The sequence below is a fragment of the Protopterus annectens genome, chromosome 10.part0 (genome assembly GCF_019279795.1).
Source record: "Protopterus annectens isolate FY-2018-M chromosome 10.part0, PAN1.0, whole genome shotgun sequence".
Classification (NCBI taxonomy): Eukaryota; Metazoa; Chordata; order Ceratodontiformes; family Protopteridae; genus Protopterus; species Protopterus annectens.
Window position 1 is genome coordinate 1,521,671,182 of NC_056744.1, and position 17,914 is coordinate 1,521,689,095.

General features: G+C 42.3%; 1 protein-coding gene across 5 annotated transcripts in view; it reads right to left on the reverse strand.

Annotated features, from left to right (window-relative positions):
• The window catches only part of LOC122813704 (zinc-binding protein A33-like), a 1,378,975-nt gene that overhangs the window by 530,550 nt on the left and 830,511 nt on the right, over positions 1-17,914 (reverse strand). The window lies entirely within an intron of this gene.

Sequence of the window (17,914 nt, forward strand, 5' to 3'; positions counted from 1 at the left end):
TCCGTCTGGATTGCTATCGTTCCCAAGGGAAGAGAGTCTTGAAGGGCTTGCAACGCTAAAAGCACTGCTCTCATCTTTAGAACATTTATATGCAAGTGGCGTTCGTCTGGTTGCCATATGCCCTGGACTGTTCTGCCCTGATAATGCCCCCCCCACCCGATCAGGGAGGCGTCCGTTGTCAGAGTAGCAACCGGAGGGGGAGGAACAAAGGGTCTTCCCAGGAAGAGCTGGGGGGAAGAAATCCACCAAAGAAGATGATTCTTGCATGCTTGCGTAATCATAATGGTGTGGGACATCGGAAGTTGCTGGTACGACCATTGTGTGAAGAGCATCCACTGAAGGATTCTCATGTGAAATCTGGCTAATAGAAGTAGAGGGATAGCAGCTGCCATAATCCCCAGTACTTTCAGAACTAATCTGACTTTGACTGTTGCTGTGGAAGAGAAGGGAGACCAGTTTGCGTATGTCTGCTATTCTTTGGTCTGTGAGTCTCGCAGACATGTTGACTGTGTCTAGATTTGCGCCTATGAAGGTAATAGCATGACAAGGCGACAAAAAGTACAGTTTTGTACCTACCATAAATGTAGATGTTCGAGGATCCACATTGCTGCAGTCCTAACTATTGGGTAGTCCGCTGTCCAGTCGGCCCGAATACCAAAGTATATGGCTGACGTCGGTCACGGCGCATTAGACTGACGTCAGTACGTCAGGGTACTAATGCGCATGACCGACGTCATATCCTCAGTCTTTTCTTGCCCCAGATGTCAGAAGACCCTAAAAAGACAAGGCCAAAACCAAAACACACCAAACATACCTGCACCAAAAATATATACAATATATACCAAGGTACCAGAATATAATCTCACCTACACAACCACCCCTAAACACAGAGGGGAAGGAGGGAGGTAATTGGACTGCAGCAATGTGGATCCTCGAACATCTACATTTATGGTAGGTAAAAACTGTACTATGTTCTTCATTCCACATTGCTGCAGTCCTAACTATTGGGTAGAATCCCAAAGCAGAGGTAAGGGAGGCTGGCAAATCATAAGGAAGCAGGAGCTGATAACATGCCTTGCAAAATAGCTGTGGCAAAACCAGCCCTAGACTTAGAGTAGAGAGGAAGGTGGTAATGCTTAGAGAAAGTATGCACTGAACTCCAAGTAGCTGCCTCCAAAATATCCTTAGTTGCCACCCCCCTTAGAAATGCTGTTGAAGTGGCAGTAGCCCTAGTGGAATGAGGCCTAATCCCAGCTGGAATCTCCTTGCCATGATGGGAATAACAAAATGCAATACAGAACCCAATCCACCTAGAAATAGTTTGTTTTGACACAGGCTTGCCCTGCGAACTCAAAGCAAAAGAAACAAACAACTGCTGAGACTGCCTAAAATCCTTAGTCCTGCTTAAATAATAACGCAATTGCCTGTGTACATCTAAAGTGTGCAAAATCTTTTCCCCTTTATTTTGGGGATCTGCATAGAAAGTAGGCAAATGAATAGTTTGGTTTAAAGACACACTAGAAACCACCTTAGGCATAAAGGAAGGATTAGTACGTAATGATACCCTATCCTTATGAAAAATCAAAAAAGGCTCAACAGCCATAAGGGCCTGTAACTCAGAAACCCTTCTTGCAGAAGTAATGGCCAACAAAAAAGCAGTCTTCCATGACAAGTATTTCAGTTCAGCAGTAGCCGAGGCTCAAAAGGTTGTAGAGTAAGTTTCTCCAACACAAAATTGAGATCCCAAGCAGGAGTAGGAGCTCTACGTGGGGGTCTTATATTCTTTGCCCCTCTAAGAAATTGCTTGAACAAAGGATGTGAAAACAATGGTGGGTCACAATCATAGTGAGCTGAAATTGCTGCAGCATGAATCTTAATGGAAGAGAAAGACAAACCTTTGTCCAATAACTCAGTAAGATATTGAAGAGCCACACTCAAATTAGGCTCCAAAATCTCCAAATTCTTTGCTGCAGTCCAAAATAAAAATCTCTTCCATTTTTCTGCGTACACTTTCCTTGTACTAGGTCTTCTGGCTTCCATAATCACATTTAAAACTTGTTGAGGAAGTTGAGACCTGTCGTCTTTCAAAACAGAATATGCCAGGCTGTTAGATGAAGAGAGTGAAGCTTGACATTGAGCAGACGACCGTCCTTCTGAGACAACAGATGTGGAATCAAGGGTAAAGGCCATGGAGGCTTCCTTACCAGACTCCTCAGTAATGGGTACCAGTGCTGCCGAGGCCAATCTGGAGCTATTAAAATCATCCTTGGCTTGTCTTGTCTGACCTTTAGAAGCACCTTTGGGAGAAGAGGAAGAGGTGGAAAAGCATACACATGAAGAGTTTTCCAACTGAAAGAAAGAGCATCCACTTTCCAAGCTGTGTGATGAAATCCTTTCGTGCAAAACTTTGGCAGCTGGTGGTTTAGTGGAGAAGCGAACAGATCTATGTCTGGAGTTCCCCATGACACTGTCAATTTTTGAAATACATGAAGATCCAGTTTCCACTCGTGGGGATCCATGATTTGCCTGCTTAACACATCTGCTAAGGAGTTCTGTGCTCCCGGCAGAAACCTCGCCTGAAGAGTTAGTTGCAAGCTGAGCGCAGTCTCCCATAAAATCATTGCTTGCCTGCACAATGGGTAAGAATGTGTTCCCCTTGTTTGTTGATGTACCACATGACAGTTGTGTTGTCTGTTAGAATCAACACCTGCCCTGGAAGAAGTAACTCCTTGAAAGCCATTAATGCAAACTGGACTGCTAACATCTCTTTCATGTTGATATGTAGATGCTGTAGTCTGGCAGGCCACTTGTCTTGTATCCATTTTCCATCTAGATGAGCTCCCAAGCAATGTCTGAGGCATCTGTCGTTAGAATCTGACTCGCCTCTGGCCGGGTCACAGAGAGTCCCTTGTTTAGGTGACATTCCTGAGCCCACCACAAAAATTCCTTTTGAATGCAAGGTATTATTTGAATGACAGTGTCCAAATCCTGGCAGTGCTGTGGCCATAGAGTTTGTAGATACCATTGTAGCTTCCTCATACGCAGTTTGGCATTGGGAAGCACCAGAATACAAGATGCCATGAACCCTAAGGCTTGAAGGACTGTCCTTGCAGTCAGCCCGGACTGAAGAGATAGTTGATGGAAGTAACTGGATAGATTCTTTTGTTTGTCCGGGGTTAAAAAGGCCATCTGGGCTGCTGTATTCAGTCTCACACCCAGAAAGCACATGTCTTGAGAGGGTACTAGACTGGACTTTATTTCGTTCACAGAATACCCTAGGCATCTTAGCACTGCTATAACATATTCCAAATGCTGTAGAAGGTCTTCCTTTTCTTGAGCCAGAATCAGGCAGTCGTCCAAGTAAGGATAGATTTGAATTCCTTTTAGCCTGAAGTAAGCTATCACTGGAGCCAGAACCTTTGTGAATACTCTGGCAGTGGATAAGCCAAAGGGCAATGCAGAGAACTGATAATGAGAATTTCCAGCTCGAAAACGCAGATACTTCCTGCAACTTAGCCTTATAGGCACATGAAGGTAAGCTTCCTTGAGATCTAAAGTTACCATCCAGTGATCTTTGCCCAGCAGAGGTAAAAGCTGTTGTAACGTCAACATTTTGAACTTGGGAATGTCCAGATAAGTGTTGAGGATAGATAAATCCAGAATTGGTCTCCACGTGTTCCCCTTCTTTGGTACTAGGAACAGGCGAGAATAAAATCCTAGGCCTCTTTCTGGCACAGGAACTGACTGAATGGTTCCTATTTGGAGCAACAGAGAAATTTGCTTGTGAGCCTCTGTTCTTTGTAGAGGAGGAATGTCTGGCATGCCTTTGAAAGGAGGCAAGGTATGGAAATAAAACCTGTAACCGTGGTGAATGATATCCAGAACCCATCTGTCTTGGGTAATTAAATCCCAATTTTCTTTGAAAAGAGACAGCCTTCCTCCCAGAGGTGCTGCCAGGCGAAAATGTACTGGCAGCTGAAAAGGCAGGTCATTGGGTCTGCTTACGAAAGGACTGACCCCTGCCCTCCCCAGAAGTCTGAGCAGGTGAACTCCCTGTCCTAGGCCTAAAAGAACCTTGAGCTCTGCCCCTACCACGTCTAGACCTACCCCTAGACTGGGAATCATAAGCAGGATAAGTCCACCCCTTAGTAGGCCAATTTCTACTAAACTTCGGAGGCTGCACCTGCAAAAAATCTTTAACAGTTTGCATAGACTTAGCCTTGTCCTCCATTTTCTTTAAAACTGCTTCAACAGGCGAACCAAACAACACATCAGACTGTAAAGGAGCATCCAAAATCCTTGTCTTAACATGCTCTGCTAAGTTCTGATCTCTCAACCAGGCGTGCCTACGAAGAACAGAACCAGTGGCAGCCACCCTCGAGGAGGCCTGCACAGCATCAAAACCACACTGCAAGGAATGTTTACCCACCTGTTCAGACACATGAACTAAATCCTGCAACTCTTTACACTCAATACCTTCTGCCAGAGCATCCACCTTAGATTTCAATTGTGAAAGGAGGTAATTCTGATATTTTAACATGTGAAACTGACAATTCAATGCCCTCATGGCTAAAGTGGAAGAAGTATACACTTTCTTTCCCCATCTATCCAAAGCCCTTGCCTCTTTATCAGGAGGAACAGGATTTTTAACCACAAAGGCCTTCACACCTTTAGGCCCCTGAGAGACAGTTTCCGGGTCTGCCCTAGGACTCTTAAAAAGATACTTATGAGCTTCAGGCACCCTATAGTACCTATCCGGTTTTACTGGTGCAGGAGGCAAAGAATCAGGATTCAGGGAAGCCTCTGCAAAAACATCTTCCACCACATTCAGAACCGGAGGTATAGCTAAAGGCCTATGCTGGGGTAAAAACAAGAATTCCCTAAGCCTCTTCCTGGAATCAGAGAAATCTTGACCTTCCCATTTAAAATGCTCCCTCATGGAATGCAGAGTCTCTGAAAATGAAAAATCCTCAGGAGGAGAAGCTGAAGGAGTAGAATCATCCACATCAGAATCAGAATAAGGAGGATACTCCTGCAAGTCTTCAGCCGAAGACTCAGAAGCCTCGAACAGTGCTCAAAACTCTCAAACTCAGGTTCCACCCTAGGCCTCTTATCAGGAGGGGCATAGAACCTCTAATCATAGTAATCAAATCCTCTGCCATTTTAAGCATATGTTTCTTAGGCAAAGACCCTGAAACACTAGGAGAAACCCCCACTGAAGCTACACTAGGCCTGCCTCTCAAAGAAGCCTTGGAAACAGAGGGGGAGGCTCTAACCACCTTAGGAAGAGAGGGAAGAACAGCCACCTGAGAAGCCCCCTCAGCCTGGCCTACTTCCTGAGAGGATACATCCTGTAACAATAAAGTCTCTCCCTGAGACTCCAAAGAAACACCTGGCAGAACCTCCGGCTCCACTGAGCCTTCTAAAGAACCGGCGTCAGGGACTGTCGGTTCTTCCACTCTAGGCTTTGCTGCTTTACAAACACTAACCTGGCACAGTCTAACCTTCTCTTAATAGTGCGTTTGTTAAATCTTGCACAAGAGCGGCATCCAACAACGTCGTGCTCAGGCCCTAAACAAGGTATACACAAAGTATGGTAATCCCTATGAGGTATCTGTTTCCCACAAGAAATACAGTTATTCACTTTTTCTGACATCCGGTTAAATACTGAGGCAAGAAAAAACCAAAATATTCCCCAACGGGGTACTTAGCCAACTTTGATTCGGTCTGAAACTCTGACTTCAGAAACTTTCAGAACGCCAACCTGCACTCGCAAAATTGCTTCTGCATCGGACCATGCGGCAAAAAAGACTGAGGATATGACATCGGTCATGCGCATTAGTACCCTGACGTACTGACGTCAGTCTAATGCGCCGTGACCGACGTCAGCCATATACTTTGGTATTCGGGCCGACTGGACAGCGGACTACCCAATAGTTAGGACTGCAGCAATGTGGAATGAAGAACATCAGACTTTTCGCAATTTATTGAGATACCTAACTTTTGACAAATGCGAAAGGTGTAGTCTCTGGCTATTAGAAGAAGATGCTTGGTAGGAGCTGTGAGGAGCCAGTCGTCTAAGTATGGAAACACCTGGAATCCTTGTCTCAGGTGAGAAGCTACCACTGCCATGCATTTGGTAAACACCCGGGGGGCAGTGGTTAGTCCAAAGGGCAGGGCTCTGAATTGAAAGTGACTGGTTCCCAGCCTGAAGCGGAGGAATCTCCTGGAGCGTCTGTTCATTTTTATATGATAGTACGCATCCTGGAGGTCTATAGAGCACATCCAGTTTTCCTTTCCCAATAGGGGTAGGATGGATTGTAGCATGACCATCCGAAATCTTGTTTTCTTGACCGACTTGTTCAAGATACTGAGATCCAAAATGGGTCTCCAGTCCCCTGTTTTCTTTGGAACCAAAAAGAACTTGGAGTAGATTCCGGATCCTTGCTGGTCTGCTGGCACTGGCTGAATGTCTCTTTTTGCAAGCAACTTCGATATTTCCAACGCTGCTTGATCCCTTTGAGCGGGTGGAACATCTGGAAGGGATTTTTTTGATTGATTTGGAATACGAAAGAACGGAATGGAATAGCCTTCGGAAATGATGGACTGTACCCACTTGTCTTGAGTTAGGGATCGCCAGGCTTCTGGGTACAGTGACAATCTTCCCCCGACTGCCTCCGAAGGTGGACAGTCGGGCAACACCTCAGGGATGCTGGAAGGGCTTATCGGAAAAGGTTTCTCGATTGCCCTGGTTCTGCGGACCCCCCCTGCCTCTAGGGCGACGTCTACCATTATTGTTCCCCCCTCTGCCTCTGGAGGGGAACCGACTCTGTGCGTCAGGCAAAGTCCCTTGAGATTGTTTGCGGAACCACATTTTCCCACTTTTCTGGCCTTTGGGGTAAGGCCTAGAAGGAGTAGAAAAACGGACTCCGACGGCAGAAAGAGTTTTGCCATCTGTCTCGCACCTCGCCAAGGTTTCTTTCACTTGAGGACCAAAGAGGGATGATCCATCAAACGGGGAATTAGTGAAAGACGTTTTAAAGGGGTCCGCAAAATTGCATAGCCGCATCCATGCATGCCGGCGTAAGGCCACACCTGTCCCTGCGGCTCTGCTCGCTCCATCAGCCGCATATGAGAGGAGGCGCATGGAGGAGTTAGCTATAGAATTTAGGGTAGCCAGCTGAGCGTTCATCTTATCCTGAAAACCTGCAGCTGTAGGATCCTTTAACATCTCACTCGCTTCCTTGATCAAGTCTCTTTGAAGACGAGTGAAATGACAGAGGTAGTTCAGCTTAACGCATAGCAAAGGTCGCTGACGAAAACATCCGCTTCCCGTACCTGTCCATAGACCTAGATTCCTTGTTAGGAGGATGGACAGGCACCGAAGGAACAGCTAGCTCCTTCTTAGTGGCGGCAGCTACCACCATAGCATCCACAGAAACTCCCTTAGTCAGAAATTGCTTATCTGCTGGTGCTGTGATAAACTTTGAAGGTCTCCTGGGGGTGTGGTCCGCAGAGTCAGGAGCCGTCCAAGCCTTTTTAGCTACCACCTGCATGAGGGGGTCAAAGGGGGGGGACACCCAGGAGGTGGAAGGGCGAGAGCCAAACACCTCAAGATACACAGATTCATCCTCCGAAGGGTTAAGGGCTGGCCAATTTCCCCTCTGTTTCAGGATCTCTAGAATGTCCGCGAAAGAGACATCTTCAGAAGGGGAACGGGGGGAACCCTCGGAATCCTCTAAATCCGTGTCAGAGGTGACAGACTCAGGTGAGTCTATGTGCTTCCTCTTGCACTTTCTCTTCCTAGGGGGCTCCCCTGCCAATTCAGGAGAGGCCTCAGAAGAGGATGAGATCCCCACAGGGGATTCTTGAGGAGCTGGCTCTCTGCGGTCTGGGATGAGGGAGTGAGCAGACATAACCTGAGGCACCGAGGAGGGAGGGACGGACGGAGCCAACTGTGGTGTTGAACCAGGTTCCAACACACCCCACATGACCTCGAAGGCACCTCTGTCAGGCAGAGCCAAAGGTCCCCGCTCCGAAAAGCTGAAAAACCTCCCTCGGCACCGACAGCGATGGCTCCGAGGCCGATGTCGGAGCCGAACTCACCAGCGCTGAAGCGCCGAGAGGGAGAGCGGGGTCGGACAAGGGTCCGATGACACTCACCCCCTCGGAGCCGACGACGGAACCGAAGACAATTGTATCGGTTCCGACGCTACCACAGTCTCGGTTCCAAAACGCCCCGGCTCCGAGCTCAAAGGAGTCGGAGGAGGAACATTTTGAGGGATAGGGTTAAGCATCGACTGATGAGTCGGGCTCTGAAGCATTTGGGCCAGTGCCTCGGACTTAAGAAGTCGACTCACTACCCTCTGAAGGTCATGATCCGAAAGCCTCGATGGTCTAGAGGAGTGAGATCTATGGCTCCGTTCAGACAGCAAGGGAGATGCTGGAGCCGAATGAACGGAGCCAAGGGACGGTGACCTGGACCTCTTTCCAGATGTCGGTTCCGATGGTCTGATCGGAGCCAACCTAAAAATTTCCAATGCCTCGGCTCCAGCCGGAGCCGAGGGAACCACAGAAGTAGCAGTTCGAGTCTCATCGGCTCCAGCCGGAGCCGATGTCGTAGTAGACTTCGATGCCTTAGGCGTCGACTCAGTAGCTGGAGTCGAAGACCTAGGAGCCCTAGAGGGTTTACCCGAAGTAGCAGTCGGGGGACCCTCAGGCTTAAGCAAGCCCCTTAAAATGAGCTTGTTCTTTCTTTCCTGCAGGACTCTAGGGCTGAAGCCATGGCATACAGCACAAGAGTCCTGCAGGTGTAAAGGTCCCAGGCAGTACACACAAGAAGTGTGACCGTCTGTCAGAGACATTTTCTGACAGCACGAGTCACACTTCTTGAAGCCTGAGACCTTCGAATCCTTGGACATATCAAGGAACAAGTGTAACCACACACAAACACAAACACACCGATTACACTATAAACTAAAAACAGAAAACTTAAACTAAATAAATTAGCTGTTTAGTGTTATTAAGTCCCTACAGAAAACACATACACTCCAAGGGAATGGGAGGGCCCGAAGGCCTAAGGGAAGAACATATAAGTTCTTAAGGTAAAAAAAGGTTAAGAACTAGACTAAAGGGATCAAAGACCTTTAAGGTAAGGGGAAACTGTATGGAAAACTAAATTAAAGGGTTTCTAATCAACTTTTTAAACTATTTCCTACACTAACCTGAAGCCGGTGAAGCAACACGTCTCGATAGCTGTAGCGGCAAACGAGATCTGAGGTAATACCGCCTAGCATTGTGGGATATAAGGGGAGCCTCGAGCCGGTGGAACCAACTCTCGAGCTTTTAGAGTGGCCGAGTCGGAGCCGAGGTCGGCTCCGAACCCATCCAGCAAGAATGAAGGCGAGATAGACAACTTAACATTGGAAGTTAACTGGTCCTGGCTATCTACAAGATATCAACCTTCAACAAGTCTTCTTAATCGACTGAAAAATCTTGTTTTGTCCTCTAAGCGTACCGATCAACTGTCCAACCTTAACTAATGAAGTCATCATCAATTCATAATGCACATAGTTTTATATATGGATTTAACCCCACTACCTAGTGATCATAAACCACAATACATCATCACCAATAAAAAAAAGAATAAAATCATAAAAATGCAAAATTGATGAATCAAACCATACAAAGCTAAGCTCTACACTTCATCTATGTACTTGGATTTCATCAGAACTATAAAGAAATTAGAGCAGGTGTTTAAATAATCTATCCAAACATATCTTAAATTTGAAAGCCACAGACCATTAAAAATTCATGACTATATAAATATTTACTGATCCTCAATACAGAAAAATGACATCAATGAGCCAGTACTAATAGAAAAAAATTATAAATAGCATCCAGGTTTGTATTTTTATGATTTTATTAATTAAATTTTATTTTGTTTATTTGTGGGGCTGCAACACAGTTCTTCTGGTTTAGGATTCCTACTTGCTTGTGTTTTTTTTTTTTTTGTTAGAATGTTCAGATTTACACATTTGCCAGATGTTATTTTTGCTTCCCCACAACCTACAGGCAAAGGTGGACACTCACATCAACATGAAGGCTTATTGCACCCGTTGAAGCATGTGTTTATTACCTCCCACATGTGTAACCAAGGGTTACCATCAAAAGCCTGGTAAACAAAGTTCACAAATATGGTCTGCTTACATAACTGGTGTCAGTAATTTTTGCCTGATGATTGTGAATGCAGTCAAAGACTGAAATGCCACTTCCTCCCCTCAGGATAGGTGAGCGAGAATGGATGATCACTCAATCTCTCCCGCCCCACACCTCCATTAGCCAAGGTACTACATGAATTCCGGTCCGAATCTAGGGTGCATTCAGGGCTTTATCTCTCCTTCTATGCCATGGAAGCAGGTTTACAATGTGACTGATTCTGATCTCACACACAGTTTCTGCTTTTACTCTGTAAATATGATTTATAATTCCCACCTTCTTGCAGGCCAAATGACCCAAAACATTAGAAAAATTAAGTGCTGTTAGTTGAAAAAGTAGTCTGTTCTGCAGTTTTCTGTGCTCATGTGACACCAGGGTCTGAAACAATAGTGTCACATAGTGGTCAAAATAGGATAAGAATGTTAACACCATTTCTCTTTAGAATACCCTAACCCCAACTGTTTAAAAGGGTTTTTGCACAGATCATAAACTTTACACTTGGGTGTAGTTTAAATTCAATTTTCTGTTATTTCTAAGCATTGCTTTCCAGCAGTCTGCTATACACACCTGTCTCACAGTTACTGATGCTCTTTCACGCTTCACCATCTCAAATTTTTCTTCTTCCACACTACTAAATGCCAATTCATATTTTGTGCTTTTGTGCATTTACATATTTTAGAAATGGCATTTTATAGAACTAATTATACAACGTAAATTGAATACAGTCTCATTCCATACCATATTAAAGATACCCCTTTAAAACTAACACAGTCTTAGGGATATGGCTGCCTTCATCATAAAAGAACCATTCTCCAAGTACCATGTGTCAGGAAATTCATCTGCCTGACACAGATAACTTCCAAAGGCACATCCTTTAGGAAAAATCAGATCTTTCTATAACTCCCCTCATCATTCCCATCACATAATACAGAGCCCCTTTGGCATTTACCAGTGTAGGAATCTTGTCCAACCATAACAGCCACAAAGATTCCTAAATAAGAAAATCACTGGACTAAATTCCCTAGACCCGCGGTGGTGGTGCTGCGGTAGCGCTGTCGCCTCACAGTAAGACGCTGTCCGGTTCGATTCTCAGCTAGAGTGTCTTCTGCATGGAGACATGCGTGAATGGGCATACCTTTGTTGAAGGTTGTGCATCAGGGCTGATAACTCGGCACGTAAAAATCAACTACCAATCATTAGCGGACCGGAGTTCCGCTGTGGCGACCCCTAACCAGGAAAAGCCAAAAGACACAACAACAACAACTTGACTAAATTCCCTGAGCTAAGATGAGAAATTAAAACTCCTGTCACTATAAACTTGTCATACATACACACACACACACACACATATATATATATATATATATATATATATATATATATATATATAAATCGCTTTGCTGTATCATCAGTTTAATGTCATATACAATCATTTATCTGCTCACTGTATAATGCCTATTCAGTTTCCAGTGTTTGCTTGGCTCCTTTCATTGAGCCCAGGATGTGGTAGAAATGATCCATTAGGCCTACCTGGTAACAGACAGTAAATAACTGAATACATGAGTGCAGACTCCTTCACTGTGACCTCTGGCAACCTTCCATATCATAAAAACTACTCTGCTTGATCGCCTGCAACTAAGACGAGCAGCATCAGAAACACCCACAGAAATGATGTTAACCTTCACTGACACAAACAGAACATGATGGCTTGGTAGACTTCTAATGCACATTTTCTTATTCATGGAATATACTCTCCTATACTTTAAGAAAATCAAAGCAGTGGGTACTTTTAAAGCTTATCTAGACAACTGGATGGATAAGCATGAATTCACCAGGAGGTATTTACCCTCACATTGCGAGACTGAAAAGAATAAATTATTCCTATTGCATATATCCTGTTTACCTATAGCCTTCTGTGCAATTATTACCCATCAACCTATGACAACACTTCCCTTCATGGCTATAGGCATACCTACTGCAAACCTGAACAAAAAGTACATGACACTTTACTGTCTCCATCTTGGATTCTCTAGCATCTCTCCATGTTTTTCTGTTTGTCTCTTTTTGATAACCATTAATCTGACAATCTATCCTGCCTTTATATCTTATCTTTGCCTTAGTACTTCATAGCAGAGGTAACAGGATAACAAAAAGCAGAAATTAACTCCCTAGCAAATCTACTACTTCCATGGGAAAAGAATTAGGAGGAGGCACACTTTTGTCTTTCCTTCTTTATGGAAAGACATTGAACTAAGGCAAGTACACTCTCCAGGATCCCAAGCTCCTTATTCCAGTTATTATGAAAAACACTTGCCCTTTCCCCAGATACTAGCAAAATTGACTTTCTCTTGCCAATGAAGGGCCTCAATAACACTGGAGAGGAAAAGTGTATCCACTGATCATTAGTGGCTATAGGTGCTACACTAGAGGGGGACCGGGCAAAATACATGAGTGGGCTAAAGAACTAAAACTGAAAACAGCAGAGTCGCACACCAGCAGCTGAGGCACAGACAGAGTTGGCCTGTCACCTACAGCCACCCTATCTGAAAGAAGAAGAAGAAACCAGTTATAGTAAATAAGAAGTGCAGATTCAGGTAACTGCTCCATAAGTTCTGCTGAGAATGACGCTCTGAGGAAAGGGAAGCAGAGCCTGAAGAATTCACCGATGCCCTGCCCCCAATACATAAAATCTACGTAACCTTTGAAGAAAAGTCAAGAAAAATAATAGTTTTTACAGAGCTGTTCACACAAGCATTCATAAAAATGTTTTGTTGACAAGAAATGATAATTCATACCAATTTTTTACCCAAACAGAACATATTTTCCCAGAAAAAACACAAGTTTTTCTCAAAAAACAAACAAAAAAAACAAGCATAAGTTTAGCAGAGATGGTTCCCAATGGGGGACTTAGCTGTCCTGCCAGAAGAATCACTAGCCAAACAGCAGTTCCACATAGTACCGTTCTGCAGCAAGAAAGCTGTAAGCTTCTCTAAGCTTGCTGGATTTGGTCCTCAACAATACGTGTGATACCTTCATTGTTTAAAAATATTTTCCAGTTTTCTCAATTAATTTTTTGACCCTTGTACTACCTAAATTGCACTGCAAAACCCCCTTGTTAAATTAACAGCAGCTGTCACAAATTCATTTAGTGAACTAACACCCCATGTATATTCTTAGTATGTGGTTCCACATGGCATGTTTTATAACTGAGATGGATCATAAACATTTTTAATGTTTTTTTATTAACATTTCCAACCATTATTTTTTTTACAATCATTTAATCTTTGATGAAAGAAAAAACATTTTCTACATAAGGAGGTTACAACCAAGTAATTCAGTTCTGATGAAGTTCCTGCTGTGTGTAGAATGAAAGTGCTTCACTCGTTTCTATATATTTTTGTATTTGGAAAGTATGGCTTTTAAATTACATAGCTTTTACCTTTTTTCAGTCACATTTATTACTGTTCCATGTCTTAAAAGTGAACGAGTGCTACTTTGTTGTTTTGGTTACTAGCAAATGCTGCACCAACGGTTTTCTTAGTTTAATTGTACAAAATATTGTAAAAATATTTTCTCCTATGTTAACTTTTGTATACTTATTACCTCTTGTATAATACTGCTGTGGCTGAAATGTCGATGCTAATGCCAACTGCATATTATTTGTTCATTGATTATTTACTACATGTTTGACTGATTACTATATGTACTTACTGGAGCTTTCCTCCCCGAATCTCTGCTGAAAAAGGGCTTCGGCTCAGTCCGACATTCCCGGTCAAAAAATGTAAAATAAATTAATTAACTGCTTAGGAAAAAAATCCAAAACAGTGCACTAAACAGCAGACATATTTCAGTGTCATGGCCCAACATAAAACCAAATAAAAAAATCAGCACTGTACAGCATACAAAATTTACTGCAGGGTACACAGCCTAAAAAGAATGAGAAAAGATGGTTAACCAGTTAACCAGTCTTTTCTCTGTTTATGCCCTTTTCTGACAAGTTTTGGTACCCTAAGATTATATTAAGGGGTATATGCAGACTACGGTTTGGATGGTCAAACATTTACAGGTTTACTCTACCAATGGGAGACAAATACCAAACCAGGGGATGAATTTCTGATTCTCCATCAAATGGTCTAATTTATGTATGAACTGGCTCAGGAAAGAACTCTGAACCACAGGGATGGGAAGCCTGTTCCAGAGAATGGGTAGTCTCTAGGACACATACGTATCCCTCTAATATGTCATATTTATGTCACAAGAAACCAAGATTTAAGTCCCTAGTAAGGGTAATTCTGATGCCATTTATTTTGTGGATATGCAGAAGACTAAGATGCCTTGTAAGCCAGGCATAGATCAACCCCAACAATCTGTAGGAGACAGAGTACGGGGACAGGGCTTTGAGGTGATCCACACACGTCTTGTATTCTTTTTATGGTGATTTTCTATGGATGCGATTTGTATGTATCTGTTCAAGTACAAACCAAAGGGGCAATGTACCGAACTGATTATTCTAATGAGAGCCAAAAAAAGTGGAATGATGACTATCTTGGACCTAGATGATACACCCCTGCTTACAAGTTATGCAACACACACAGATTTTTTACTACTATAGACACGATAGTCAAATACCATGTTATTGTCTACAGTCAATCCCATATCCCCAACAACTGGGTCTACTCTTAAGGGTATGTTAGCAATGAGGTAGTTTCCAGGGGTAACCAAAGGCTTTTATTATCGATTTCTTGGCACCAAGTCTTAAATTCTGGCACTAACACCCTTCTTGGATGACATTAATATTGGGTGATTCTATGACTGCATCTAGTTTTCAAATGTCAGCAAACTTGGTCAGCCAAAAGCCCTGACCCTGGCCCTAACTTCAGAGAAGTAGATGCCACAAAGAAGTGGACCCAGTACACAGCCCTTTGGTACTCCATTGCTGACGGGTCCCTTTGTGGTGGTGCATTTCTCTACTCTTAACTTCTTGGGTCATATCTGAGAGCCAGCTGGCTATCTAGCGGATGACACAGGGGGTTATGTCTAATTCCATGATTATGTCTGCAATGCAAGAGTGAGGTATTGTACCAAATGTCTTGTCCAGGTCAAGGAAGGCAGTAAGCGCAGTTCTGTCCTTCATTGCTTTGGTGACCTTTTCAAAGAAGTCAACCAGGTTGAGTAGGAATGATCTGCCATCGATGAAACCAAACTGGGTTAGACTCAATGCTTGAGACTTCCCTGTGTTATTGTTGATCATTTCCATGATTATTCTTTCCATGGCCTTGGAAATTAGACTAGTCAGACTTGCGGGGTCTGTACCTACCAGGGTCTGTAAATCATCAGCTCAGTGCAGTTTACTATTCACACGGTACAAAGCTTGTCAGGAGGCTACAGATAAATAGTGACTCTAATGGTCATGACAGGTCAGGTTTCAAGCTATTTAGTAGGCATTCTAGGATATTATCGGAGCCCATCGATACAGTGTTCGTGGCCTTGAGAGAGTACATTGAGGACTTACTTGCTAGTGATAGCTGGAGGGGTGACAATCAATTTCCTGAGGGATGGCCTGGGGAAGTCGGGGGTAAAGTTGGAGATGAACTGAATTTATCAGAGAGTACATTTGTTATAATAGAAACACAAAATACTTTTATATAAATAAAGAAAAACGCCACCGGAGCAGAATGAAACTGAAGTATTTCCTTTAATACATGGATCTGGTACCTCGGCTGTTTGCCTTCAATGGACAACTAATCCAAAATACGGCCATCTTAAATACATTTCAAAAACCCTAAACCATTTGTTAATTTCATTTAATTACATTCAACTAATTTCAATTAACCAAAACAGATTAAAAAAAGTCCCGGATGCCATGTAGACTAAAAAAATGTTCTTTATAATGTTCACAAACCACAGAGGATGAGCACTTTCGTCTAATGACTAGACTTCATCAGATAAAAGCACTGGTACAAATTACAACTTTTATACATCAATTCAAATCAAGTTAATTACACTCAATCAACTTTTAAAGAAACATATGTATATATAACCCTAGTACTGCCAAAAATAAAACTAGTGTTACTAATAAAAACTTAATCATGTTTAAATAATTTTTATAACATTTCTTACACAATAAAAAATCTTGTAAAATAAGAAAAAAAAAATATTTGTGTTTGTGTTTAAAATAAAATCAATTAATTTTATTTATAAAAATATGTAAACATGGTATATGTATACCAGTGTAAACATATGAATTTTAAGTCATGAATTTGCATCAAGTGTATTTATATATATCTGTTTGGTTTAAACGTTTTCTGCCTTTTTGTACAATACAGGTTTTATACTGATATAGTCATTTAAGCCAGGTGGGGTGTTTGATTTGCACCTAAGCTGCCATAACAATTTCTTGTGTAGCAGAATGTTTTTTATGTCACCCCCTCCCTTAGAACAATCCCATTGCACTAGATCAATAATGCCAAATTTAAATCTTGTAAATGTAAAAGGGCAAGTTACACTATGTTTGTACAAAACAATATACTTTTTCCTCACCAACGATGTGAAGGATTTGTTTACTTGTATCCCCAGAAGAGAAGGATTGAATACTTTAGCGACTGTATTTTTAAACATTCTACCCTTACAAGGGATAGTATTCTTTTGGTGTTAGAACTAGTTGAGATTATACTGGATTCCAATTTTATTCACTTTCAAGGTGAGTTTTATCAACAGATTAGCGGTATTGCAATGGGAGCTGCTTGTGCCCCTACATACGCTAACATAGTATTACTTGAATGGGAGAACAAATTTGTTTTCCCCTCTGTTTTCTACAATCACATTAAACTTTACTTGAGATTTCTGGACGATATCTTTGTGTTATGGGGTGGATCAAAGGAAGAGCTAAAACTTTTCATGGAATATATTAATTCATGTACACATTTTTTCTCTTTTACACATTCATACCATGATAACACTATGAATTATTTGGATGTTTCTATTTCTAAGACTCTTGGTTTCAAATCAAACATTTATAGGAAACCTACTTGGTGTAACAGTTATTTACTCTACACTAGCCATCACCCTTTAGCACAAAAGAAAAGTTTAATTAAAGGTCAAGCAGTTAGGATAAGCAGGATGACCTCTGATTTTTGTGATTTAGAAAGGGAAATGAATTTCTTAGGTAACTGTTTTATTGAAAGAGATTATCCCTTAGAAATGGTTACGGAAATTCTTAATGAAGTTACAAAACATTGGGGTACTAAATACAAAGCTTTACTAGGTCAACCTTTACAGATTTCTCAAGCTGTTAAATTAGATAGGAACAAGTATAATGCAGCATGTATAATTCAATACAATACGTTATCAGAGTCATTTTTAGATATTATGAAGAATAACTGGAATTTAATGAAAATTGATAGGGAGATACACAAGTTGGTGGGAGAACAACCTATTTTTACATACAAGGTGGGAAACAATTTTAAGAGAACCTTTGAAAAAGGAAATAAGGAATTTATTCAATACAGGGCTACCAACCCTTGTGAAGTATGTAGTGTTTGTGCATATATATATATATATATATATATATATATATATATATATGGGTCTACTACTAATGCCCGAAACGACGATTTCCCGACAGAAAACTCACCGACGCCAGATGACCGACAGGTAAGTGTACCGACAGGGTGATTTGCCGACAGCGGAAAGACCG